The sequence below is a fragment of the Leptonotus elevatus genome, unplaced genomic scaffold, assembly GCF_054856555.1.
Source record: "Leptonotus elevatus isolate MCC_2025b unplaced genomic scaffold, RoL_Lele_1.0 HiC_scaffold_65, whole genome shotgun sequence".
Lineage (NCBI taxonomy): Eukaryota > Metazoa > Chordata > Actinopteri > Syngnathiformes > Syngnathidae > Leptonotus > Leptonotus elevatus.
Genome location: NW_028233732.1, coordinates 156,136 through 181,067, shown reverse-complemented (window position 1 = coordinate 181,067; position 24,932 = coordinate 156,136). Strand labels below are relative to the sequence as shown.

At 46.1% G+C, this 24,932-nt stretch overlaps 15 non-coding genes and 1 pseudogene across 15 annotated transcripts; all 16 read left to right on the top strand.

Annotated features, from left to right (window-relative positions):
- The first annotated feature begins 3,405 nt into the window (after positions 1 to 3,405).
- On the top strand, positions 3,406 to 3,601 carry LOC147154544 (U2 spliceosomal RNA). The gene has a single exon (XR_015093347.1). It is a non-coding gene; the product is annotated as a U2 spliceosomal RNA (small nuclear RNA).
- A 389-nt stretch (positions 3,602 to 3,990) lies between these two features.
- LOC147154543 (U1 spliceosomal RNA) lies at positions 3,991 to 4,155 on the top strand. Its single transcript, XR_015093161.1, has one exon. It is a non-coding gene; the product is annotated as a U1 spliceosomal RNA (small nuclear RNA).
- A 324-nt stretch (positions 4,156 to 4,479) lies between these two features.
- LOC147154542 (U2 spliceosomal RNA) lies at positions 4,480 to 4,671 on the top strand. The gene has a single exon (XR_015093228.1). It is a non-coding gene; the product is annotated as a U2 spliceosomal RNA (small nuclear RNA).
- A 389-nt stretch (positions 4,672 to 5,060) lies between these two features.
- LOC147154541 (U1 spliceosomal RNA) lies at positions 5,061 to 5,225 on the top strand. The gene has a single exon (XR_015093355.1). It is a non-coding gene; the product is annotated as a U1 spliceosomal RNA (small nuclear RNA).
- Positions 5,226 to 10,788: 5,563 nt separating this feature from the next.
- Positions 10,789 to 10,983, top strand: LOC147154540 (U2 spliceosomal RNA). The gene has a single exon (XR_015093339.1). It is a non-coding gene; the product is annotated as a U2 spliceosomal RNA (small nuclear RNA).
- Positions 10,984 to 11,372: 389 nt separating this feature from the next.
- Positions 11,373 to 11,537, top strand: LOC147154539 (U1 spliceosomal RNA). Its single transcript, XR_015093346.1, has one exon. It is a non-coding gene; the product is annotated as a U1 spliceosomal RNA (small nuclear RNA).
- A 324-nt stretch (positions 11,538 to 11,861) lies between these two features.
- Positions 11,862 to 12,053, top strand: LOC147154538 (U2 spliceosomal RNA). The gene has a single exon (XR_015093227.1). It is a non-coding gene; the product is annotated as a U2 spliceosomal RNA (small nuclear RNA).
- A 371-nt stretch (positions 12,054 to 12,424) lies between these two features.
- Positions 12,425 to 12,589, top strand: LOC147154537 (U1 spliceosomal RNA). The gene has a single exon (XR_015093141.1). It is a non-coding gene; the product is annotated as a U1 spliceosomal RNA (small nuclear RNA).
- Positions 12,590 to 12,913: 324 nt separating this feature from the next.
- On the top strand, positions 12,914 to 13,105 carry LOC147154536 (U2 spliceosomal RNA). The gene has a single exon (XR_015093237.1). It is a non-coding gene; the product is annotated as a U2 spliceosomal RNA (small nuclear RNA).
- Positions 13,106 to 13,476: 371 nt separating this feature from the next.
- On the top strand, positions 13,477 to 13,641 carry LOC147154535 (U1 spliceosomal RNA). Its single transcript, XR_015093196.1, has one exon. It is a non-coding gene; the product is annotated as a U1 spliceosomal RNA (small nuclear RNA).
- Positions 13,642 to 13,965: 324 nt separating this feature from the next.
- Positions 13,966 to 14,157, top strand: LOC147154534 (U2 spliceosomal RNA). Its single transcript, XR_015093226.1, has one exon. It is a non-coding gene; the product is annotated as a U2 spliceosomal RNA (small nuclear RNA).
- Positions 14,158 to 14,546: 389 nt separating this feature from the next.
- LOC147154533 (U1 spliceosomal RNA) lies at positions 14,547 to 14,711 on the top strand. The gene has a single exon (XR_015093193.1). It is a non-coding gene; the product is annotated as a U1 spliceosomal RNA (small nuclear RNA).
- Positions 14,712 to 20,268: 5,557 nt separating this feature from the next.
- LOC147154532 (U2 spliceosomal RNA) lies at positions 20,269 to 20,475 on the top strand (annotated as a pseudogene).
- Positions 20,476 to 20,846: 371 nt separating this feature from the next.
- LOC147154531 (U1 spliceosomal RNA) lies at positions 20,847 to 21,011 on the top strand. Its single transcript, XR_015093140.1, has one exon. It is a non-coding gene; the product is annotated as a U1 spliceosomal RNA (small nuclear RNA).
- Positions 21,012 to 21,335: 324 nt separating this feature from the next.
- LOC147154530 (U2 spliceosomal RNA) lies at positions 21,336 to 21,527 on the top strand. The gene has a single exon (XR_015093245.1). It is a non-coding gene; the product is annotated as a U2 spliceosomal RNA (small nuclear RNA).
- A 389-nt stretch (positions 21,528 to 21,916) lies between these two features.
- LOC147154529 (U1 spliceosomal RNA) lies at positions 21,917 to 22,081 on the top strand. The gene has a single exon (XR_015093358.1). It is a non-coding gene; the product is annotated as a U1 spliceosomal RNA (small nuclear RNA).
- Positions 22,082 to 24,932: the final 2,851 nt, after the last annotated feature.

The following is a 24,932-nucleotide window of genomic DNA, read 5'->3' as shown; positions in this document are numbered from 1 at the left end:
AAAGGGGAGCACAGTGGTGAGAGACGGACGAGCACTGTTAGCACATTTAACTTTTACAGAACGGGACTTTAGCCTTTTAAATATTTATGGTTCTAATGAAAAGCATGACAGGTATGATATTTTAGAGAATTTGCAGTCCCACATGCTAGGTCATAATCCACTAATTATTGGAGGTGATTTTAATTGTGTTTTAAATAGGAAGGATAGGAAGGGAGCTGGGGAGGATTTTAAAATTGACAAAACATCGGTTTTATTGCAAGACATGTGCCGCGTATTCAAATTAGAGGACTGCTTTAAAACCATGCATCCAAGAGAGGAGGGCTTCACCTGGTTTAGTGGTGATGGCACCAGAGCCTCTCGCATAGATTACGTATTTACACGGGGTTGGACACAGATTGATGCTAGATTAACTCCTGTTTTTTTCTCAGATCACCTAATACTGTCTTGCACCCTTTCACTTTCTTCTGGCGTGACTATTGGAAGAGGTCTGTGGAAATTGAACTGCTCCCTGCTCGAGGACGAGACTTTGGTCTCTCAGTACAGGGAGCGGTACAAGGACTGGCAGACCCTTCAAGACCTTCACAAATCACGGGCACAATGGTGGGAAATGATGAAGGTAAGGACTCAGACTTTTTTTAAAAAAGCAGGAAGAGAGAAGAAAATCAAGGAAATGAAATGTATGCTGGGAATGCAAAAGAGACTGCAAAGGTATTTTAATCTGACACAAGAGGGGATCAATTTTAATGAAATTAAAGAGATCAAAAAAGAAATGAAAGCAATGGCAGATATTCAGAGCAAAGGGTTTTTATTAAGGAGCAGAGAGAAGGAAATAGAAGAAGGTGAAAAATGCACAAGGTACTTCTTTAAAAAAATTATGAGCAAGGGTGGGGGCATTTTTAAACTAAAAAAAGAAAACGGGACTATTACAGAAACAAATAATGAAATAATTGAAGCAGTGGAAACTTACTATCAAAAACTGTATGAGCGTAAAGATACCCAAGAGGAGATAATGGTAGAGGTTTTAAACTTCATTGAAAAAACAGTGACTGACAATGGGCCTTTAACACAGGATTTTACACCCGAAGAACTAAATACATGTGTAAAACAACTGAAGAAGGCAAAATCTCCGGGCGAGGATGGCCTCTGCTCGGAATTTTACCTGACTTTTTGGGACATTTTAGCACCAGACTTACTCACTGTTTTTAATGAACTGGACAAAACAAACCGACTACCAGACAGTTTTAGAAAAGGGATAGTCACTTTACTGCATAAGAAAGGAGACAAAACAGACCTGAACAACTGGCGTCCAATTACGCTTTTAAATGTTGCAAACTTTTTAGCAAACTTTTAGCTATGCATATGTCTGTGTTTTTAGAGAATTTGATCGACCCGGACCAAACCTGTGCCATCGCGGGGAGGAAGATCACGGACAGCCTCATGCTGATTCGTGACACCATCTGTTATGCGAGAGACAGAAATATGCGGCTAGTAGTCCTAAATTTAGACTTTGAGAAGGCTTTTGATCGGATCTCGCACCAGTACCTTTTTAGGCTACTGCAAAAATGGGGTTTCCCGGGAAGGTATCTAGAGTGGGTGGGCCTGCTGTACCGAGATATTACCAGCAAATTTGTGGTCAACGGGAACTTGACAAAAGCAGTGCAAATTAACTGCGGCGTCCGTCAGGGCTGTCCCTTATCTGCCCTCCTCTATGTTCTATGCATAGAACCGTTGGCACAGATTTTGAGAAGGGACAAAATGATCGAGGGGGTGAGTATTCCAGGGGGCGGGGGACTCACAACAAAGTGTGTTTTATATATGGACGATATTAACATCCTGTGTTCTGACATTTTATCCGTGACAAGGACCATGGACTTGACTGACTGGTATGGAAGAGCGTCTGGCTCTAAACTCAACAGAGACAAGACCCAAGCACAGTTTTACGGACCGTGGACCGCGACACAGAAGACAGGACTGCCCCTGACGGAGATACAAACGGACCAGAAAATACTTGGGATTAAATTCAGTAAGGGAGGGGGAGGGGATACAAACTGGGGCGACGTGGTAGGGAAAGTGAGAAAAAAACTTGGCTTTTGGAGACTGAGAGAGTTGACTTTAGAGGGGAAGATTTTAATAATAAAAGCAGTAATTTTACCCTTGCTTTTATTAATCGGTTCAGTTTTTATCCCAAAAAGAAATGTGCTTTTAGATTTGGACCGTGCAATTTTTTACTTTATCTGGGGTTCTAAATGGGAAAGACTGAGGAGGGACACGATGAAAAAAACAAAAGAGAAGGGTGGAAAAGGCGTGCCGGACCTCCAGCTCTTTTTGGGCAGCAGATATGTGGCCCTCCATCTGCAAAATGCTCTGGGACCATCCAGCAATCCCAAAAGTCAAGCAATGACACGATTCTGGATGGGATCGTACCTCCGTAAATTAAAACTAATACCCAGCGATCAAAGACTTCCGGTGTCTTTTAATTTACCACCAGCACATTCTTTTATCCCAAAATTTTTAAGAAATTTTAACTTGGAAAATGAAGATTGTCACATTTTGAAAAATCACAAGTCTCTCATCTCTATTGTGCAGGAGCGGCAAACAGCGAGTCAAGTGCGCGGGCTTGCATTCGGCAAGCCCACAACGGTTTGGCGCAACGCCAACCATCCTGCCCTCCCAAACAGACTTCGGGACCTGTCGTGGATGGTGGCCCACGAGATTCTCCCAGTCAGGGCCGTTATGCACTCCCGAGGAATGTCAGCGCACTCAACCTGCCCCCGACCTGGTTGTGGCGCCCAGGAGTCGGTGAGGCACCTCCTCTGGGAGTGCAGTGCTGCCGTAGACCTGTGGGCAACAGCCGGCCACCTGAGAAAATTCCCGGACTTGCCAGCAAGGGAGGTCCTAAATGCACAATACGTGCTCTATGGGGTGAGCCAAGCCAAGTGTTCCCGAGAGGAGTTTGCGAAAGACTGGCTCACCCTTGCCGCCATCAAAGACGCCATGTGGACCTCCAGAAACTTGCTGGTAAGGAGGCACAGGCAGACCCCCCCCGTGGCTGTGCTCCGAATGGCTGCAGAGACCATCGAAGCTGCACGCGGCAGGCCAAGGACACAGCCAACAAGAAGCGTCGCCTGTGCCCGCCCGGAGGAGGGAACCGGAGCTACACGGTGAAGGTCTTGGCAGCGACGGCCTGGCTCTCCAGGAGGGAAGGAGCAAAAAGGGTGACCCGGCAGGTCCTGGACAAGCGCTTTTTGAGAGGGTGGGACGAAGTCCCACTTAGTAATGCAGTGCTACGCTCCTGCACAATAGATATTAATGTTTTTTTCATTTTTAAATTTTTATTTGTTTTTATTTTTACATGTCATATTTGAGACAAGATGAATGCTCCATATTGGAGAAATGTGATTTGTAATTGATTGAAAAGTGACAATAAAAACATGAAAAAGAAAAAAATCTGTTCTTATCAGTTTAATATCTGATATGTCTCCTATCTGGAGACTTCATATTGAATTGCTTTTTTGAACAGGGAGATGGGATTCAGAGCTTGCTTTGCCTATTCCGCGCATCATCTTGTTATTGCAGTATTTCCAGGAGCGGTGCACCACCTCCGCTGGTAAACGAAAATGCTAATCTAGACAGAGAAAACGGGCTGTGGCAATACTCACGTGCGCACAAGTAGGTGTGGCGGAAGCAACCATGTCGTCAAATTGGGAAGCAGGCGACGTAGCCGACACACATCTACTCTGCTGTCCACCAACCCGGTGAGTCGAACCCGTTCCAGAGGGTTGACACTTGAGCTCATTCAGCTATTGCATGCTCCGCAGTTGTGCCTGTGACCTCCTCTAACGCCCTGTGCGAAGTACACACGACGTTCTAATCCACTGAGAGAAACTGGCCCATCATGCTGGGCCAGGCATTCGCCAGTGTACGAATGGCACAGTCATCCAAGAGGGTGAGTGGAAAAAAGCAAGACCCCGTGCCCAGGCTGAGGAAGGCATACTTACCTGGCAGGGGTGACACCATGATCAAGAATGTGGTTCACCCAGGGCGAGGTGCAGCCATTGCACCGGCGGCTGCATTGACCATTGCGAATTCTCCAAATGTGGGAATCTCGACTGCATAATTTCTGATAGTGGGGAACTGCGTTCGCGCTCTTCCCTGGCTTGTATGTCAATAATTAAGAGCGATAGTCTTGAAACCAATTAACACAAATGAGCAAGACTTGACTATGGTCTTCTGGCTTTCTTCACAAGTCTGGCCGGGACCGCAGCAGGCGCTTGGTCTTTCATCCTGCAGGAAGACTGCAAAAGTTGTTGGACTGCAGCTGCTTATGTGAAGGCTTGTGAATAATGAATGGTTAAGTCAGCAGACAAGGTTTCCTCCGTCTCAGTGTCCATAAGAGCAGCGCTGCTTGGTGTAACATGACCGACTGTGAGAGTTGGTAGACCGAGAAGCCTGTACTTGAGTCCGTCAGTTATCCTCTTCATCGCTTCTCGGCCTTTTGGCTAAGATCAAGTGTAGTATCTGTTCTTATCAGTTTAATATCTGATATGTCTCCTATCTGGAGACTTCATATTAAATTGCTTTTTTGAACAGGGAGATGGGATTCAGAGCTTGCTTTGCCCATTCCGCGCATCATCCTGGTATTGCAGTATTTCCAGGAGCGGTGCACCACCTCCGCTGGTCAACGAAAATGCAAATCTAGACAGAGAAAACGGGCTGTGGCAATACTCACGTGCGCACAAGTAGGTGTGGCGGAAGCAACCATGTCGTCAAATTGGGAAGCAGGCGACGTAGCTGACACACATCTACTCTGCTGTCCACCAACCCGGTGAGTCGAACCCGCTCCAGAGGCTTGACACTTGAGCTCATTCAGCTATTGCATGCTCCGCAGTTGTGCCTGTGACCTCCTCTAACGCCCTGTGCGAAGTACACACGCCGTTCTAATCCACTGAGAGAAACTGGCCCATCATGCTGGGCCAGGCATTCGCCAGTGTACGAATGGCACAGTCATTCAAGAGGGTGAGTGGAAAAAAGCAAGACCCCGTGTCCAGGCTGAGGAAGGCATACTTACCTGGCAGGGGTGACACCATGATCAAGAATGTGGTTCACCCAGGGCGAGGTGAAGCCATTGCACTGGCGGCTGTATTGACCCTTGCGAATTCTCCAAATGTGGGAATCTCGACTGCATAATTTCTGATAGTGGGGAACTGCGTTCGCGCTCTTCCCTGGCTTGTATGTCAATAATTAAGAGCGATAGTCTTGAAACCAATTAACACAAATGAGCAAGACTTGACTATGGTCTTCTGGCTTTCTTCACAAGTCTGGCCGGGACCGCAGCAGGCGCTTGGTCTTTCATCCTGCAGGAAGACTGCAAAAGTTGTTGGACTGCAGCTGCTTATGTGAAGGCTTGTGAATAATGAATGGTTAAGTCAGCAGACAAGGTTTCCTCCGTCTCAGTGTCCATAAGAGCAGCGCTGCTTGGTGTAACATGACCGACTGTGAGAGTGGGTAGACCGAGAAGCCTGTACTTGAGTCCGTCAGTTATCCTCTTCATCGCTTCTCGGCCTTTTGGCTAAGACTGCGATCGCCTCTGTTGAGAGATAATTATATGCCTGTTGTGGCTGTGAATCTAACTCAATTGCAGGGGTATTGTTATTGTGTTGTTTAAACTTTGTGTTATAAGAGAACGACAAAGGTGAGTGTACTGTTTTTTTGTTCGTGAGAAGTTGTGACCAAGTGGTTGTCTCCGACATGTCGGCTACATATGCCGGCATGCGGAGGCACCACAGTGTTCGATTTATGTTTCGGGAAAGGGATGGTGGTGAGCCTCTGTGGATGTCCAGGCTGGACTTCTCCAGAAAGCTTGTCCAACAAACCCTGAAATTTAAAGCTGAGGATTTAAATTGTATTATAACTTTGCCCTTTAGTAAGGGATTTGATGTGAGTTTCACCTCTGCTGTGAACCTTCGTGAATTTTGGACTCGTTTTGAAAATGTGAAAGCCCAGTTCTCTGTGTTCAATGTTGAAAAACTGACTGATAATGCTGCTAAAACAGTTATTGTCAGAATATTTAATGAGACAGTGAATGCAGAAGACATTTGTTTTTGGCTGGGTAGATATTGCACGGTTAAAGGCCAGGCTGAAAAGGTGAGGGATGAGGACGGCATCTGGAACTGTGCCTGGCGGGTACCCATCCAACAATGGCAGGACCCCCAGGGCTTTCAGGGCCTGAAACATCTCCCACCAATGATAGTCTTGGGTGAAAACCGGGGCTACATACATTACCAGGGCCAGCCCAAGCTCTGCCGCAAGTGTGGTGAGCATGGACACCTGGCGGAAGCGTGTGAGAAAACAATTTGTAGGAAATGTAGAGTAATTGGGCATACTTTTGAAGAATGTACCAATGGCAGAAAGTGCAATCTTTGTGGGGAAACTAACCACCTCTACAGAAATTGTCCAAAATCATTTGCCAACAAACTGAAGGCTGGAAAAGAAATGGCACAAGGAAATGGAAATGAAGCTGACAAACAAATTGAATGTCACAAAGAAAATTCAAATTTCCCTCCAAATCCTGTCATTGGTGGAGAGGGGACAGGTGAGGAGGGGCAAGGGGAGGAGAGCAGGCCGGCCCCACCAATCGAGAGCTCAGAGGAAAGTGAGATGCTGCAAGAAATGCCCACAAGCGAGTCAAGCGAAGTCAGTCCACATGAGGCTGACAGTGAAGACACCCAGATCACTTGTGCTCAAAATAATAAAAGGCTTGCATCTCAACGGTCCTCTGAGTCTCCCCTGTCCACGGAGAAGAGGGGAAGGCCCGGGAGCCCAGATAGCGAGGTGGGGGAGACCAGGGTCTTCCCCTCGGATTCACCAAATGAACTCTCCTTTTTAAACATAGTACTGCAATCAACGCCAAAAAGCAGAAACACTATGAATTTAAGGTTGCGTGAGCGATCACCACCTCAAGTGCCCCTGACAGACGACCAGTGTTTTAGCTCTGCCCCTTTTGCTGAGGTAAAGGAAGAAATACGCTCTCGAGAAATACCTTAGCGACTGCCTTGCTTTTTTTCAAATAATGTTCTCTTAAAATTTTGTAACCCCATCTGTGTTTTTATTTTTTTATTTTTAATCATACCTATGACCCTCACCTTCTCAACTATTAACGTTAGAAGCGTGAAGTCAAAGATTAGAGCTCAGAGCGTTTTAACATTTCTAAAAACTTTTAAATCTGATCTGTTTTTAATCCAAGAATGTGGCATACCCTTTTTAAGAAATTACAAACAGTGGGAGGAAATGTGGCCACATCCATCACTATGGAGTGGCTCAAACGAAAATAGAAATGATGGAGTGGCCATTTTAATAAATAATCCTCAGATTGTTTTAAAGGGGAGCACAGTGGTGAGAGACGGACGAGCACTGTTAGCACATTTAACTTTTACAGAACGGGACTTTAGCCTTTTAAATATTTATGGTTCTAATGAAAAGCATGACAGGTATGATATTTTAGAGAATTTGCAGTCCCACATGCTAGGTCATAATCCACTAATTATTGGAGGTGATTTTAATTGTGTTTTAAATAGGAAGGATAGGAAGGGAGCTGGGGAGGATTTTAAAATTGACAAAACATCGGTTTTATTGCAAGACATGTGCCGCGTATTCAAATTAGAGGACTGCTTTAAAACCATGCATCCAAGAGAGGAGGGCTTCACCTGGTTTAGTGGTGACGGCACCAGAGCCTCTCGCATAGATTACGTATTTACACGGGGTTGGACACAGATTGATGCTAGATTAACTCCTGTTTTTTTCTCAGATCACTTAATACTGTCTTGCACCCTTTCACTTTCTTCTGGCGTGACTATTGGAAGAGGTCTGTGGAAATTGAACTGCTCCCTGCTCGAGGACGAGACTTTGGTCTCTCAGTACAGGGAGCGGTACAAGGACTGGCAGACCCTTCAAGACCTTTACAAATCACGGGCACAATGGTGGGAAATGATGAAGGTAAGGACTCAGACTTTTTTTAAAAAAGCAGGAAGAGAGAAGAAAATCAAGGAAATGAAATGTATGCTGGGAATGCAAAAGAGACTGCAAAGGTATTTTAATCTGACACAAGAGGGGATCAATTTTAATGATGAAATTAAAGAGATCAAAAAAGAAATGAAAGCAATGGCAGATATTCAGAGCAAAGGGTTTTTATTAAGGAGCAGAGAGAAGGAAATAGAAGAAGGTGAAAAATGCACAAGGTACTTCTTTAAAAAAATTATGAGCAAGGGTGGGGGCATTTTTAAACTAAAAAAAGAAAACGGGACTATTACAGAAACAAATAATGAAATAATTGAAGCAGTGGAAACTTACTATCAAAAACTGTATGAGCGTAAAGATACCCAAGAGGAGATAATGGTAGAGGTTTTAAACTTCATTGAAAAAACAGTGACTGACAATGGGCCTTTAACACAGGATTTTACACCTGAAGAACTAAATACATGTGTAAAACAATTGAAGAAGGCAAAATCTCCGGGCGAGGATGGCCTCTGCTCGGAATTTTACCTGACTTTTTGGGACATTTTAGCACCAGACTTACTCACTGTTTTTAATGAACTGGACAAAACAAACCGACTACCAGACAGTTTTAGAAAAGGGATAGTCACTTTACTGCATAAGAAGGGAGACAAAACAGACCTGAACAACTGGCGTCCAATTACACTTTTAAATGTTGATTGCAAACTTTTTAGCAAACTTTTAGCTATGCGTATGTCTGTGTTTTTACAGGATTTGATCTACCCGGACCAAACCTGTGCCATCGCGGGGAGGAAGATCACAGACAGCCTTATGCTGATTCGTGATACCATCTGTTATGCGAGAGACAGAAATATGCGGCTAGTAGTCCTAAATTTAGACTTTGAGAAGGCTTTTGATCGGATCTCGCACCAGTACCTTTTTAGGCTACTGCAAAAATGGGGTTTCCCGGGAAGGTATCTAGAGTGGGTGGGCCTGCTGTATCGAGATATTACCAGCAAATTTGTGGTCAACGGGAACTTGACAAAAGCAGTGCAAATTAACTGCGGCGTCCGTCAGGGCTGTCCCTTATCTGCCCTCCTCTATGTTCTATGCATAGAACCGTTGGCACAGATTTTGAGAAGGGACAAAATGATCGAGGGGGTGAGTATTCCAGGGGGCGGGGGACTCACAACAAAGTGTGTTTTATATATGGACGATATTAACATCCTGTGTTCTGACATTTTATCCGTGACAAGGACCCTGGACTTGACTGACTGGTATGGAAGAGCGTCTGGCTCTAAACTCAACAGAGACAAGACCCAAGCACAGTTTTACGGACCGTGGACCGCGACACAGAAGACAGGACTGCCCCTGACGGAGATACAAACGGACCAGAAAATACTTGGGATTAAATTCAGTAAGGGAGGGGGAGGGGATACAAACTGGGGCGACGTGGTAGGGAAAGTGAGAAAAAAACTTGGCTTTTGGAGACTGAGAGAGTTGACTTTAGAGGGGAAGATTTTAATAATAAAAGCAGTAATTTTACCCTTGCTTTTATTAATCGGTTCAGTTTTTATCCCAAAAAGAAATGTGCTTTTAGATTTGGACCGTGCAATTTTTTACTTTATCTGGGGTTCTAAATGGGAAAGACTGAGGAGGGACACGATGAAAAAAACAAAAGAGAAGGGTGGAAAAGGCGTGCCGGACCTCCAGCTCTTTTTGGGCAGCAGATATGTGGCCCTCCATCTGCAAAATGCTCTGGGACCATCCAGCAATCCCAAAAGTCAAGCAATGACACGATTCTGGATGGGATCGTACCTCCGTAAATTAAAACTAATACCCAGCGATCAAAGACTTCCGGTGTCTTTTAATTTACCACCAGCACATTCTTTTATCCCAAAATTTTTAAGAAATTTTAAATTGGAAAATGAAGATTGTCACATTTTGAAAAATCACAAGTCTCTCATCTCTATTGTGCAGGAGCGGCAAACAGCGAGTCAAGTGCGCGGGCTTGCATTCGGCAAGCCCACAACGGTTTGGCGCAACGCCAACCATCCTGCCCTCCCAAACAGACTTCGGGACCTGTCGTGGATGGTGGCCCACGAGATTCTCCCAGTTAGGGCCGTTATGCACTCCCGAGGAATGTCAGCGCACTCAACCTGCCCCCGACCTGGTTGTGGCGCCCAGGAGTCGGTGAGGCACCTCCTCTGGGAGTGCAGTGCTGCCGTAGACCTGTGGGCAACAGCCGGCCACCTGAGAAAATTCCCGGACTTGCCAGCAAGGGAGGTCCTAAATGCACAATACGTGCTCTATGGGGTGAGCCAAGCCAAGTGTTCCCGAGAGGAGTTTGCGAAAGACTGGCTCACTCTTGCCGCCATCAAAGACGCCATGTGGACCTCCAAAAACTTGCTGGTAAGGAGGCACAGGCAGACTACCCCCGTGGCTGTGCTCCGAAAGGCTGCAGAGACCATCGAAGCTGCACGCGGCAGGCCAAGGACACAGCCACCAAGAAGCGTCGCCTGTGCCCGCCCGGAGGAGGGAACCGGAGCTACACTGTGAAGGTCTCGGCAGCGACGGCCTGGCTCTCCAGGAGGGAAGGAGCAAAAAGGGCTACCCGGCAGGTCCTGGACAAGCGCTTTTTGAGAGGGTGGGATGAAGTCCCAATTAGTAATGCAGTGCTACGCTCCTGCACAATAGATATGAATGTTCTTTCATTTTTCATTTTTTATTTTGTTTTTATTTTTACATGTCATATTTGAGACAAAATGAATGCTCCATATTGGAGAAATGTGATTTGTAATTGATTGAAAAGTGACAATAAAAACATGAAAAAGAAAAAATCTGTTCTTATCAGTTTAATATCTGATATGTCTCCTATCTGGAGACTTCATATTAAATTGCTTTTTTGAACAGGGAGATGGGATTCAGAGCTTGCTTTGCCCATTCCGCGCATCATCCTGGTATTGCAGTATTTCCAGGAGCGGTGCACCACCTCCGCTGGTCAACGAAAATGCTAATCTAGACAGAGAAAACGGGCTGTGGCAATACTCACGTGCGCACAAGTAGGTGTGGCGGAAGCAACCATGTCGTCAAATTGGGAAGCAGGCGACGTAGCCGACACACATCTACTCTGCTGTCCACCAACCCGGTGAGTCGAACCCGTTCCAGAGGCTTGACACTTGAGCTCATTCAGCTATTGCATGCTCCGCAGTTGTGCCTGTGACCTCCTCTAACGCCCTGTGCGAAGTACACACGCCGTTCTAATCCACTGAGAGAAACTGGCCCATCATGCTGGGCCAGGCATTCGCCAGTGTACGAATGGCACAGTCATTCAAGAGGGTGAGTGGAAAAAAGCAAGACCCCGTGTCCAGGCTGAGGAAGGCATACTTACCTGGCAGGGGTGACACCATGATCAAGAATGTGGTTCACCCAGGGCGAGGTGCAGCCATTGCACTAGCGGCTGCATTGACCCTTGCGAATTCTCCAAATGTGGGAATCTCGACTGCATAATTTCTGATAGTGGGGAACTGCGTTCGCGCTCTTCCCTGGCTTGTATGTCAATAATTAAGAGCGATAGTCTTGAAACCAATTAACACAAATGAGCAAGACTTGACTATGGTCTTCTGGCTTTCTTCACAAGTCTGGCTGGGACCGCAGCAGGCGCTTGGTCTTTCATCCTGCAGGAAGACTGCAAAAGCTGTTGGACTGCAGCTGCTTATGTGAAGGCTTGTGAATAATGAATGGTTAAGTCAGCAGACAAGGTTTCCTCCGTCTCAGTGTCCATAAGAGCAGCGCTGCTTGGTGTAACATGACCGACTGTGAGAGTGGGTAGACCGAGAAGCCTGTACTTGAGTCCGTCAGTTATCCTCTTCATCGCTTCTCGGCCTTTTGGCTAAGATCAAGTGTAGTATCTGTTCTTATCAGTTTAATATCTGATATGTCTCCTATCTGGAGACTTCATATTAAATTGCTTTTTTGAACAGGGAGATGGGATTCAGAGCTTGCTTTGCCCATTCCGCGCATCATCCTGGTATTGCAGTATTTCCAGGAGCGGTGCACCACCTCCGCTGGTCAACGAAAATGCTAATCTAGACAGAAAAAACGGGCTGTGGCAATACTCACGTGCGCACAAGTAGGTGTGGCGGAAGCAACCATGTCGTCAAATTGGGAAGCAGGCGACGTAGCCGACACACATCTAATCTGCTGTCCACCAATCCGGTGAGTCGAACCCGTTCCAGAGGCTTGACACTTGAGCTCATTCAGCTATTGCATGCTCCACAGTTGTGCCCCTGTGCGAAGTACACACGCCGTTCTAATCCACTGAGAGAAACTGTCCCATCATGCTGGGCCAGGCATTCGCCAGTGTACGAATGGCACAGTCATCCAAGAGGGTGAGTGGAAAAAAGCAAGACCCCGTGCCCAGGCTGAGGAAGGCATACTTACCTGGCAGGGGTGACACCATGATCAAGAATGTGGTTCACCCAGGGCGAGGTGCAGCCATTGCACTGGCGGCTGCATTGACCATTGCGAATTCTCCAAATGTGGGAATCTCGACTGCATAATTTCTGATAGTGGGGAACTGCGTTCGCGCTCTTCCCTGGCTTGTATGTCAATAATTAAGAGCGATAGTCTTGGAACCAATTAACACAAATGAGCAAGACTTGACTATGGTCTTCTGGCTTTCTTCACAAGTCTGGCCGGGACCGCAGCAGGCGCTTGGCCTTTCATCCTGCAGGAAGACTGCAAAAGTTGTTGGACTGCAGCTGCTTATGTGAAGGCTTGTGAATAATGAATGGTTAAGTCAGCAGACAAGGTTTCCTCCGTCTCAGTGTCCATAAGAGCAACGCTGCTTGGTGTAACATAACCGACTGTGAGAGTGGGTAGACCGAGAAGCCTGTACTTGAGTCCGTCAGTTATCCTCTTCATCGCTTCTCGGCCTTTTGGCTAAGATCAAGTGTAGTATCTGTTCTTATCAGTTTAATATCTGGTATGTCTCCTATCTGGAGACTTCATATTAAATTGCTTTTTTGAACAGGGAGATGGGATTCAGAGCTTGCTTTGCCCATTCCACGCATCATCCTGGTATTGCAGTATTTCCAGGAGCGGTGCACCACCTCCGCTGGTCAACGAAAATGCTAATCTAGACAGAAAAAACGGGCTGTGGCAATACTCACGTGCGCACAAGTAGGTGTGGCGGAAGCAACCATGTCATCAAATTGGGAAGCAGGCGACGTAGCCGACACACATCTAATCTGCTGTCCACCAATCCGGTGAGTCGAACACGTTCCAGAGGCTTGACACTTGAGCTCATTCAGCTATTGCATGCTCCGCAGTTGTGCCCCTGTGCGAAGTACACACGCCGTTCTAATCCACTGAGAGAAACTGTTCCATCATGCTGGGCCAGGCATTCGCCAGTGTACGAATGGCACAGTCATCCAAGAGGGTGAGTGGAAAAAAGCAAGACCCCGTGCCCAGGCTGAGGAAGGCATACTTACCTGGCAGGGGTGACACCATGATCAAGAATGTGGTTCACCCAGGGCGAGGTGCAGCCATTGCACTGGCGGCTGCATTGACCATTGCGAATTCTCCAAATGTGGGAATCTCGACTGCATAATTTCTGATAGTGAGGAACTGCGTTCGCGCTCTTCCCTGGCTTGTATGTCAATAATTAAGAGCGATAGTCTTGAAACCAATTAACACAAATGAGCAAGACTTGACTATGGTCTTTTGGCTTTCTTCACAAGTCTGGCCGGGACCGCAGCAGGCGCTTGGTCTTTCATCCTGCAGGAAGACTGCAAAAGTTGTTGGACTGCAGCTGCTTATGTGAAGGCTTGTGAATAATGAATGGTTAAGTCAGCAGACAAGGTTTCCTCCGTCTCAGTGTCCATAAGAGCAGCGCTGCTTGGTGTAACATGACCGACTGTGAGAGTTGGTAGACCGAGAAGCCTGTACTTGAGTCCGTCAGTTATCCTCTTCATCGCTTCTCGGCCTTTTGGCTAAGATCAAGTGTAGTATCTGTTCTTATCAGTTTAATATCTGATATGTCTCCTATCTGGAGACTTCATATTAAATTGCTTTTTTGAACAGGGAGATGGGATTCAGAGCTTGCTTTGCCCATTCCGCGCATCATCCTGGTATTGCAGTATTTCCAGGAGCGGTGCACCACCTCCGCTGGTCAACGAAAATGCAAATCTAGACAGAGAAAACGGGCTGTGGCAATACTCACGTGCGCACAAGTAGGTGTGGCGGAAGCAACCATGTCGTCAATTTGGGAAGCAGGCGACGTAGCTGACACACATCTACTCTGCTGTCCACCAACCCGGTGAGTCGAACCCGCTCCAGAGGCTTGACACTTGAGCTCATTCAGCTATTGCATGCTCCGCAGTTGTGCCTGTGACCTCCTCTAACGCCCTGTGCGAAGTACACACGCCGTTCTAATCCACTGAGAGAAACTGGCCCATCATGCTGGGCCAGGCATTCGCCAGTGTACGAATGGCACAGTCATTCAAGAGGGTGAGTGGAAAAAAGCAAGACCCCGTGTCCAGGCTGAGGAAGGCATACTTACCTGACAGGGGTGACACCATGATCAAGAATGTGGTTCACCCAGGGCGAGGTGAAGCCATTGCACTGGCGGCTGTATTGACCCTTGCGAATTCTCCAAATGTGGGAATCTCGACTGCATAATTTCTGATAGTGGGGAACTGCGTTCGCGCTCTTCCCTGGCTTGTATGTCAATAATTAAGAGCGATAGTCTTGAAACCAATTAACACAAATGAGCAAGACTTGACTATGGTCTTCTGGCTTTCTTCACAAGTCTGGCCGGGACCGCAGCAGGCGCTTGGTCTTTCATCCTGCAGGAAGACTGCAAAAGTTGTTGGACTGCAGCTGCTTATGTGAAGGCTTGTGAATAATGAATGGTTAAGTCAGCAGACAAGGTTTCCTCCGTCTCAGTGTCCATAAGAGCAGCGCTGCTTGGTGTAACATGACCGACTGTGAGAGTGGGTAGACCGAGAAGCCTGTACTTGAGTCCGTCAGTTATCCTCTTCATCGCTTCTCGGCCTTTTGGCTAAGACTGCGATCGCCTCTGTTGAGAGATAATTATATGCCTGTTGTGGCTGTGAATCTAACTCAATTGCAGGGGTATTGTTATTGTGTTGTTTAAACTTTGTGTTATAGGAGAACGACAAAGGTGAGTGTACTGTTTTTTTGTTCGTGAGAAGTTGTGACCAAGTGGTTGTCTCCGACATGTCGGCTACATATGCCGGCATGCGGAGGCACCACAGTGTTCGATTTATGTTTCGGGAAAGGGATGGTGGTGAGCCTCTGTGGATGTCCAGGCTGGACTTCTCCAGAAAGCTTGTCCAACAAACCCTGAAATTTAAAGCTGAGGATTTAAATTGTATTATAACTTTGCCCTTTAGTAAGGGATTTGATGTGAGTTTCACCTCTGCTGTGAACCTTCGTGAATTTTGGACTCGTTTTGAAAATGTGAAAGCCCAGTTCTCTGTGTTCAATGTTGAAAAACTGACTGATAATGCTGCTAAAACAGTTATTGTCAGAATATTTAATGAGACAGTGAATGCAGAAGACATTTGTTTTTGGCTGGGTAGATATTGCACGGTTAAAGGCCAGGCTGAAAAGGTGAGGGATGAGGACGGCATCTGGAACTGTGCCTGGCGGGTACCCATCCAACAATGGCAGGACCCCCAGGGCTTTCAGGGCCTGAAACATCTCCCACCAATGATAGTCTTGGGTGAAAACCGGGGCTACATACATTACCAGGGCCAGCCCAAGCTCTGCCGCAAGTGTGGTGAGCATGGACACCTGGCGGAAGCGTGTGAGAAAACAATTTGTAGGAAATGTAGAGTAATTGGGCATACTTTTGAAGAATGTACCAATGGCAGAAAGTGCAATCTTTGTGGGGAAACTAACCACCTCTACAGAAATTGTCCAAAATCATTTGCCAACAAACTGAAGGCTGGAAAAGAAATGGCACAAGGAAATGGAAATGAAGCTGACAAACAAATTGAATGTCACAAAGAAAATTCAAATTTCCCTCCAAATCCTGTCATTGGTGGAGAGGGGACAGGTGAGGAGGGGCAAGGGGAGGAGAGCAGGCCGGCCCCACCAATCGAGAGCTCAGAGGAAAGTGAGATGCTGCAAGAAATGCCCACAAGCGAGTCAAGCGAAGTCAGTCCACATGAGGCTGACAGTGAAGACACCCAGATCACTTGTGCTCAAAATAATAAAAGGCTTGCATCTCAACGGTCCTCTGAGTCTCCCCTGTCCACGGAGAAGAGGGGAAGGCCCGGGAGCCCAGATAGCGAGGTGGGGGAGACCAGGGTCTTCCCCTCGGATTCACCAAATGAACTCTCCTTTTTAAACATAGTACTGCAATCAACGCCAAAAAGCAGAAACACTATGAATTTAAGGTTGCGTGAGCGATCACCACCTCAAGTGCCCCTGACAGACGACCAGTGTTTTAGCTCTGCCCCTTTTGCTGAGGTAAAGGAAGAAATACGCTCTCGAGAAATACCTTAGCGACTGCCTTGCTTTTTTTCAAATAATGTTCTCTTAAAATTTTGTAACCCCATCTGTGTTTTTATTTTTTTATTTTTAATCATACCTATGACCCTCACCTTCTCAACTATTAACGTTAGAAGCGTGAAGTCAAAGATTAGAGCTCAGAGCGTTTTAACATTTCTAAAAACTTTTAAATCTGATCTGTTTTTAATCCAAGAATGTGGCATACCCTTTTTAAGAAATTACAAACAGTGGGAGGAAATGTGGCCACATCCATCACTATGGAGTGGCTCAAACGAAAATAGAAATGATGGAGTGGCCATTTTAATAAATAATCCTCAGATTGTTTTAAAGGGGAGCACAGTGGTGAGAGACGGACGAGCACTGTTAGCACATTTAACTTTTACAGAACGGGACTTTAGCCTTTTAAATATTTATGGTTCTAATGAAAAGCATGACAGGTATGATATTTTAGAGAATTTGCAGTCCCACATGCTAGGTCATAATCCACTAATTATTGGAGGTGATTTTAATTGTGTTTTAAATAGGAAGGATAGGAAGGGAGCTGGGGAGGATTTTAAAATTGACAAAACATCGGTTTTATTGCAAGACATGTGCCGCGTATTCAAATTAGAGGACTGCTTTAAAACCATGCATCCAAGAGAGGAGGGCTTCACCTGGTTTAGTGGTGACGGCACCAGAGCCTCTCGCATAGATTACGTATTTACACGGGGTTGGACACAGATTGATGCTAGATTAACTCCTGTTTTTTTCTCAGATCACTTAATACTGTCTTGCACCCTTTCACTTTCTTCTGGCGTGACTATTGGAAGAGGTCTGTGGAAATTGAACTGCTCCCTGCTCGAGGACGAGACTTTGGTCTCTCAGTACAGGGAGCGGTACAAGGACTGGCAGACCCTTCAAGACCTTTACAAATCACGGGCACAATGGTGGGAAATGATGAAGGTAAGGACTCAGACTTTTTTTAAAAAAGCAGGAAGAGAGAAGAAAATCAAGGAAATGAAATGTATGCTGGGAATGCAAAAGAGACTGCAAAGGTATTTTAATCTGACACAAGAGGGGATCAATTTTAATGATGAAATTAAAGAGATCAAAAAAGAAATGAAAGCAATGGCAGATATTCAGAGCAAAGGGTTTTTATTAAGGAGCAGAGAGAAGGAAATAGAAGAAGGTGAAAAATGCACAAGGTACTTCTTTAAAAAAATTATGAGCAAGGGTGGGGGCATTTTTAAACTAAAAAAAGAAAACGGGACTATTACAGAAACAAATAATGAAATAATTGAAGCAGTGGAAACTTACTATCAAAAACTGTATGAGCGTAAAGATACCCAAGAGGAGATAATGGTAGAGGTTTTAAACTTCATTGAAAAAACAGTGACTGACAATGGGCCTTTAACACAGGATTTTACACCTGAAGAACTAAATACATGTGTAAAACAATTGAAGAAGGCAAAATCTCCGGGCGAGGATGGCCTCTGCTCGGAATTTTACCTGACTTTTTGGGACATTTTAGCACCAGACTTACTCACTGTTTTTAATGAACTGGACAAAACAAACCGACTACCAGACAGTTTTAGAAAAGGGATAGTCACTTTACTGCATAAGAAGGGAGACAAAACAGACCTGAACAACTGGCGTCCAATTACACTTTTAAATGTTGATTGCAAACTTTTTAGCAAACTTTTAGCTATGCGTATGTCTGTGTTTTTACAGGATTTGATCTACCCGGACTAAACCTGTGCCATCGCGGGGAGGAAGATCACAGACAGCCTTATGCTGATTCGTGATACCATCTGTTATGCGAGAGACAGAAATATGCGGCTAGTAGTCCTAAATTTAGACTTTGAGAAGGCTTTTGATCGGATCTCGCACCAGTACCTTTTTAGGCTACTGCAAAAATGGGGTTTCCCGGGAAGGTATCTAGAGTGGGTGGGCCTGCTGTATCGAGATATTACCAGCAAATTTGTGGTCAACGGGAACTTGACAAAAGCAGTGCAAATTAACTGCGGCGTCCGTCAGGGCTGTCCCTTATCTGCCCTCCTCTATGTTCTATGCATAGAACCGTTGGCACAGATTTTGAGAAGGGACAAAATGATCGAGGGGGTGAGTATTCCAGGGGGCGGGGGACTCACAACAAAGTGTGTTTTATATATGGACGATATTAACATCCTGTGTTCTGACATTTTATCCGTGACAAGGACCCTGGACTTGACTGACTGGTATGGAAGAGCGTCTGGCTCTAAACTCAACAGAGACAAGACCCAAGCACAGTTTTACGGACCGTGGACCGCGACACAGAAGACAGGACTGCCCCTGACGGAGATACAAACGGACCAGAAAATACTTGGGATTAAATTCAGTAAGGGAGGGGGAGGGGATACAAACTGGGGCGACGTGGTAGGGAAAGTGAGAAAAAAACTTGGCTTTTGGAGACTGAGAGAGTTGACTTTAGAGGGGAAGATTTTAATAATAAAAGCAGTAATTTTACCCTTGCTTTTATTAATCGGTTCAGTTTTTATCCCAAAAAGAAATGTGCTTTTAGATTTGGACCGTGCAATTTTTTACTTTATCTGGGGTTCTAAATGGGAAAGACTGAGGAGGGACACGATGAAAAAAACAAAAGAGAAGGGTGGAAAAGGCGTGCCGGACCTCCAGCTCTTTTTGGGCAGCAGATATGTGGCCCTCCATCTGCAAAATGCTCTGGGACCATCCAGCAATCCCAAAAGTCAAGCAATGACACGATTCTGGATGGGATCGTACCTCCGTAAATTAAAACTAATACCCAGCGATCAAAGACTTCCGGTGTCTTTTAATTTACCACCAGCACATTCTTTTATCCCAAAATTTTTAAGAAATTTTAAATTGGAAAATGAAGATTGTCACATTTTGAAAAATCACAAGTCTCTCATCTCTATTGTGCAGGAGCGGCAAACAGCGAGTCAAGTGCGCGGGCTTGCATTCGGCAAGCCCACAACGGTTTGGCGCAACGCCAACCATCCTGCCCTCCCAAACAGACTTCGGGACCTGTCGTGGATGGTGGCCCACGAGATTCTCCCAGTTAGGGCCGTTATGCACTCCCGAGGAATGTCAGCGCACTCAACCTGCCCCCGACCTGGTTGTGGCGCCCAGGAGTCGGTGAGGCACCTCCTCTGGGAGTGCAGTGCTGCCGTAGACCTGTGGGCAACAGCCGGCCACCTGAGAAAATTCCCGGACTTGCCAGCAAGGGAGGTCCTAAATGCACAATACGTGCTCTATGGGGTGAGCCAAGCCAAGTGTTCCCGAGAGGAGTTTGCGAAAGACTGGCTCACTCTTGCCGCCATCAAAGACGCCATGTGGACCTCCAAAAACTTGCTGGTAAGGAGGCACAGGCAGACTACCCCCGTGGCTGTGCTCCGAATGGCTGCAGAGACCATCGAAGCTGCACGCGGCAGGCCAAGGACACAGCCACCAAGAAGCGTCGCCTGTGCCCGCCCGGAGGAGGGAACCGGAGCTACACTGTGAAGGTCTCGGCAGCGACGGCCTGGCTCTCCAGGAGGGAAGGAGCAAAAAGGGCTACCCGGCAGGTCCTGGACAAGCGCTTTTTGAGAGGGTGGGATGAAGTCCCAATTAGTAATGCAGTGCTACGCTCCTGCACAATAGATATGAATGTTTTTTCATTTTTTATTTTGTTTTTATTTTTACATGTCATATTTGAGACAAAATTAATGCTCCATATTGGAGAAATGTAAATTTGTAATTGATTGAAAGGTGACAATAAAAACATGAAAAAAAAATAAATAAAAAAAAAATCTGTTCTTATCAGTTTAATATCTGATATGTCTCCTATCTGGAGACTTCATATTAAATTGCTTTTTTGAACAGGGAGATGGGATTCAGAGCTTGCTTTGCCCATTCCGCGCATCATCCTGGTATTGCAGTATTTCCAGGAGCGGTGCACCACCTCCGCTGGTCAACGAAAATGCTAATCTAGACAGAAAAAACGGGCTGTGGCAATACTCACGTGCGCACAAGTAGGTGTGGCGGAAGCAACCATGTCGTCAAATTGGGAAGCAGGCGACGTAGCCGACACACATCTAATCTGCTGTCCACCAATCCGGTGAGTCGAACCCGTTCCAGAGGCTTGACACTTGAGCTCATTCAGCTATTGCATGCTCCGCAGTTGTGCCCCTGTGCGAAGTACACACGCCGTTCTAATCCACTGAGAGAAACTGGCCCATCATGCTGGGCCAGGCATTCGCCAGTGTACGAATGGCACAGTCATCCAAGAGGGTGAGTGGAAAAAAGCAAGACCCCGTGCCCAGGCTGAGGAAGGCATACTTACCTGGCAGGGGTGACACCATGATCAAGAATGTGGTTCACCCAGGGCGAGGTGCAGCCATTGCACTGGCGGCTGCATTGACCATTGCGAATTCTCCAAATGTGGGAATCTCGACTGCATAATTTCTGATAGTGGGGAACTGCGTTCGCGCTCTTCCCTGGCTTGTATGTCAATAATTAAGAGCGATAGTCTTGAAACCAATTAACACAAATGAGCAAGACTTGACTATGGTCTTCTGGCTTTCTTCACAAGTCTGGCCGGGACCGCAGCAGGCGCTTGGCCTTTCATCCTGCAGGAAGACTGCAAAAGTTGTTGGACTGCAGCTGCTTATGTGAAGGCTTGTGAATAAGGAATGGTTAAGTCAGCAGACAAGGTTTCCTCCGTCTCAGTGTCCATAAGAGCAACGCTGCTTGGTGTAACATAACCGACTGTGAGAGTAGGTAGACCGAGAAGCCTGTACTTGAGTCCGTCAGTTATCCTCTTCATCGCTTCTCGGCCTTTTGGCTAAGATCAAGTGTAGTATCTGTTCTTATCAGTTTAATATCTGATATGTCTCCTATGTGGAGACTTCATATTAACTTGCTTTTTTGAACAGGGAGATGGGATTCAGAGCTTGCTTTGCCCATTCCGCGCATCATCCTGGTATTGCAGTATTTCCAGGAGCGGTGCACCACCTCCGCTGGTCAACGAAAATGCAAATCTAGACAGAGAAAACGGGCTGTGGCAATACTCACGTGCGCACAAGTAGGTGTGGCGGAAGCAACCATGTCGTCAAATTGGGAAGCAGGCGACGTAGCTGACACACATCTACTCTGCTGTCCACCAACCCGGTGAGTCGAACCCGCTCCAGAGGCTTGACACTTGAGCTCATTCAGCTATTGCATGCTCCGCAGTTGTGCCTGTGACCTCCTCTAACGCCCTGTGCGAAGTACACACGCCGTTCTAATCCACTGAGAGAAACTGGCCCATCATGCTGGGCCAGGCATTCGCCAGTGTACGAATGGCACAGTCATTCAAGAGGGTGAGTGGAAAAAAGCAAGACCCCGTGTCCAGGCTGAGGAAGGCATACTTACCTGGCAGGGGTGACACCATGATCAAGAATGTGGTTCACCCAGGGCGAGGTGAAGCCATTGCACTGGCGGCTGCATTGACCCTTGCGAATTCTCCAAATGTGGGAATCTCGACTGCATAATTTCTGATAGTGGGGAACTGCGTTCGCGCTCTTCCCTGGCTTGTATGTCAATAATTAAGAGCGATAGTCTTGAAACCAATTAACACAAATGAGCAAGACTTGACTATGGTCTTCTGGCTTTCTTCACAAGTCTGGCCGGGACCGCAGCAGGCGCTTGGTCTTTCATCCTGCAGGAAGACTGCAAAAGTTGTTGGACTGCAGCTGCTTATGTGAAGGCTTGTGAATAATGAATGGTTAAGTCAGCAGACAAGGTTTCCTCCGTCTCAGTGTCCATAAGAGCAGCGCTGCTTGGTGTAACATGACCGACTGTGAGAGTGGGTAGACCGAGAAGCCTGTACTTGAGTCCGTCAGTTATCCTCTTCATCGCTTCTCGGCCTTTTGGCTAAGACTGCGATCGCCTCTGTTGAGAGATAATTATATGCCTGTTGTGGCTGTGAATCTAACTCAATTGCAGGGGTATTGTTATTGTGTTGTTTAAACTTTTTGTTATAGGAGAACGACAAAGGTGAGTGTACTGTTTTTTTGTTCGTGAGAAGTTGTGACCAAGTGGTTGTCTCCGACATGTCGGCTACATATGCCGGCATGCGGAGGCACCACAGTGTTCGATTTATGTTTCGGGAAAGGGATGGTGGTGAGCCTCTGTGGATGTCCAGGCTGGACTTCTCCAGAAAGCTTGTCCAACAAACCCTGAAATTTAAAGCTGAGGATTTAAATTGTATTATAACTTTGCCCTTTAGTAAGGGATTTGATGTGAGTTTCACCTCTGCTGTGAACCGTCGTGAATTTTGGACTCGTTTTGAAAATGTGAAAGCCCAGTTCTCTGTGTTCAATGTTGAAAAACTGACTGATAATGCTGCTAAAACAGTTATTGTCAGAATGTTTAATGAGACAGTGAATGCAGAAGACATTTGTTTTTGGCTGGGTAGATATTGCACGGTTAAAGGCCAGGCTGTGAAGGTGAGGGATGAGGACGGCATCTGGAACTGTGCCTGGCGGGTACCCATCCAACAATGGCAGGACCCCCAGGGCTTTCAGGGCCTGAAACATCTCCCACCAATGATAGTCTTGGGTGAAAACCGGGGCTACATACATTACCAGGGCCAGCCCAAGCTCTGCCGCAAGTGTGGTGAGCATGGACACCTGGCGGAAGCGTGTGAGAAAACAATTTGTAGGAAATGTAGAGTAATTGGGCATACTTTTGAAGAATGTACCAATGGCAGAAAGTGCAATCTTTGTGGGGAAACTAACCACCTCTACAGAAATTGTCCAAAATCATTTGCCAACAAACTGAAGGCTGGAAAAGAAATGGCACAAGGAAATGGAAATGAAGCTGACAAACAAATTGAATGTCACAAAGAAAATTCAAATTTCCCTCCAAATCCTGTCATTGGTGGAGAGGGGACAGGTGAGGAGGGGCAAGGGGAGGAGAGCAGGCCGGCCCCACCAATCGAGAGCTCAGAGGAAAGTGAGATGCTGCAAGAAATGCCCACAAGCGAGTCAAGCGAAGTCAGTCCACATGAGGCTGACAGTGAAGACACCCAGATCACTTGTGCTCAAAATAATAAAAGGCTTGCATCTCAACGGTCCTCTGAGTCTCCCCTGTCCACGGAGAAGAGGGGAAGGCCCGGGAGCCCAGATAGCGAGGTGGGGGAGACCAGGGTCTTCCCCTCGGATTCACCAAATGAACTCTCCTTTTTAAACATAGTACTGCAATCAACGCCAAAAAGCAGAAACACTATGAATTTAAGGTTGCGTGAGCGATCACCACCTCAAGTGCCCCTGACAGACGACCAGTGTTTTAGCTCTGCCCCTTTTGCTGAGGTAAAGGAAGAAATACGCTCTCGAGAAATACTTTAGCGACTGCCTTGCTTTTTTTCAAATAATGTTCTCTTAAAATTTTGTAACCCCATCTGTGTTTTTATTTTTTTATTTTTAATCATACCTATGACCCTCACCTTCTCAACTATTAACGTTAGAAGCGTGAAGTCAAAGATTAGAGCTCAGAGCGTTTTAACATTTCTAAAAACTTTTAAATCTGATCTGTTTTTAATCCAAGAATGTGGCATACCCTTTTTAAGAAATTACAAACAGTGGGAGGAAATGTGGCCACATCCATCACTATGGAGTGGCTCAAACGAAAATAGAAATGATGGAGTGGCCATTTTAATAAATAATCCTCAGATTGTTTTAAAGGGGAGCACAGTGGTGAGAGACGGACGAGCACTGTTAGCACATTTAACTTTTACAGAACGGGACTTTAGCCTTTTAAATATTTATGGTTCTAATGAAAAGCATGACAGGTATGATATTTTAGAGAATTTGCAGTCCCACATGCTAGGTCATAATCCACTAATTATTGGAGGTGATTTTAATTGTGTTTTAAATAGGAAGGATAGGAAGGGAGCTGGGGAGGATTTTAAAATTGACAAAACATCGGTTTTATTGCAAGACATGTGCCGCGTATTCAAATTAGAGGACTGCTTTAAAAACCATGCATCCAAGAGAGGAGGGCTTCACCTGGTTTAGTGGTGACGGCACCAGAGCCTCTCGCATAGATTACGTATTTACACGGGGTTGGACACAGATTGATGCTAGATTAACTCCTGTTTTTTTCTCAGATCACTTAATACTGTCTTGCACCCTTTCACTTTCTTCTGGCGTGACTATTGGAAGAGGTCTGTGGAAATTGAACTGCTCCCTGCTCGAGGACGAGACTTTGGTCTCTCAGTACAGGGAGCGGTACAAGGACTGGCAGACCCTTCAAGACCTTTACAAATCACGGGCACAATGGTGGGAAATGATGAAGGTAAGGACTCAGACTTTTTTTAAAAAAGCAGGAAGAGAGAAGAAAATCAAGGAAATGAAATGTATGCTGGGAATGCAAAAGAG